Raw genomic sequence first — 2,500 nt, 5'->3', positions numbered from 1 at the left:
TTATAAAGTCCTAGCATGAATACATCAAGGCGGTTAAATTTTGAGAATTTTAAAAGCATATGTATTGAGTCCATCAAATACGAGACACTGATACTCCACGCAGATATTCAGGTCCCTGGGTGTTATCAAACCGTTTTCTTTGACAATTTTCATTAGTAAGTTTGCAACAAGAAACGGATGTAGAGTTGGTGTTTAGTCATTTGTATATATGTTTGCGTGTATGTACATATATATATATATATATATATATATATATATATAGATACACACATACATACATACATATATACATACATACATATATATATATATATATGTACATATATATATATATATATATATATATATATATATATATATATATATATATATATATATATATATGTACACACACACACACACACACACACACACACACATATATATATATATACAATATATATGTATTCATCTATGTGTGTGCGTTTATGCGTATAGTATATATATGTATATATATGCATATATATATATATATATATATATATATATATATATATATATATATATGTATGTATGTATGTATATATATACAGATATGTATATATATTCATATTTACACACATACATATATATTTACATATATATATACCCATTTATATATGTACACACACGCACGCACACACACACACACACACACACACACACACACACACACACACACACACACACACACACACACACACACACACACATATATATATATGTATATATATATATATATATGCATATATATACACATATATACTATACACATAAACGCAAACACATATGTGAATACAAATATATATATGTGTATATATATGTGTGTGTGTGTGCATATATGTATATATATATATATATATATATATATATATATATATATATATATATATATATATATATATATATATATATATATATATATATATTTCGTGTGTATGAAAGATTGAAATGAAAATTCAGCCGAAAATTTTATGAAAATTTTCATAATACATTATGAAAAACGAATCGAACTCTGAACAGCGAATCCTTGATTAAAACCAAACAGGGTCTGATTATCAAACAAGCATTGTTTTTGCATCGAATTCCTTGTTTCTATCTTTCTGTTCTGACCTCTCATGAGACCGAAGGAAATTGATGTGGGTTGATTTGAGAGAGAGAGAGAGAGAGAGAGAGAGAGAGAGAGAGAGAGAGAGAGAGAGAGAGAGAGAGAGAGAGAGAGAGAGAGAGAGAGAGAGAGCGCTATAGACCTATAGTAACAGAGTAACTCTAAACCCTCAGCTCTGTAACAATAAAATACTCGGTATGAATAGCAGTTTACTTTGTAGATATATCGAGTTTACAGGTTCAATGCCGCATTTGCTAAAGTTATACAGCTAATACATTTACTATAAAGACACGCGGATGCATTTAATGTTGTTGAATGTTGTTACATTATTGGCTTAATAATAAATTTATTGTATATTGTTTTATGCAGTGCAATGATATAATGTAATCATTAGACTTTGAACCTACGCACTGTAACACGTAATCTAATATTCAACCGTTTATTATAGTGCATGGTTCAATTTTATCAACTATATCCATTTTCTTTATCATCTAATGTTTAGAAAACGGCAGAAATGCTTCTACGGAAAGGCGGCCAGCTCTGCTGTAAATGTTTGTTGCTTCGAGTGAATAGCTTTCGGATTCAGTCTCGGACCCACTATTCGCACAACCACTACTAGCAGAACTGTTATTCGCACAAACGCTTTTCGCGCAGCTGTTACTCGCACCGCTGCTATCAGGACAACTGTTATTCGCACAGCCGCTATTTGCTCAATCGTTATTCGCACAACCGCTTAAAACTGCTTCCTAACATTTCAAGACTGCTTGCATACTCGGACGACCCAAAGCAACGAGGCAGAGCACTGGTCGGAAGCACGAATATTCAGGCAGATTTTCATGGTAAAAGCTTGGGGAGCGGTTTGGAATTTGTCTTTACATTCTCTTAACTTGGGATTAAGAGGCAAAAAAAAAAAAAAAAAAAAAAAATCACAGTAAATGGTCTGTGATATACATAAATATGATTACATGTGTGTGTATGTATGTGTGCGTCGACCTGAAAACTAGCACCATAATGTTGATTCTCTTTACATAATTAGTGCGTACTATCGACGTTGTGGCGTTTGCGTTCAAGATTCTATTTCTACTGAAATACCCCTGCGTGTATACATAAAAATACACACACACATACATAAACAAGTATGTATGCGTGTAATATAAAATGTCAAGTCAACTGCGGGTTTATTTAAAGCAGAAAATCCCATGACCTCACCGCGAGCAAGGGCTTCTTGAGGTCTGTTGCACAACCCCCTTGAGTTGAAAAATGCCTCTGGACGTCACAAGCCTCTGTCAACCTTTATCATGTTGACCTCATAGGAGTCGAGAAATCTTTGAGACATGATGCTGGCTGCGGAATCTTAAGGAAAGCAAAACAGTC

The sequence above is a fragment of the Penaeus vannamei genome, chromosome 39 (assembly GCF_042767895.1).
Source record: "Penaeus vannamei isolate JL-2024 chromosome 39, ASM4276789v1, whole genome shotgun sequence".
In the NCBI taxonomy this organism is placed as follows: domain Eukaryota; kingdom Metazoa; phylum Arthropoda; class Malacostraca; order Decapoda; family Penaeidae; genus Penaeus; species Penaeus vannamei.
The sequence above is the reverse complement of the archived record's forward strand: the minus strand, read 5'-3'. Positions refer to the sequence as shown.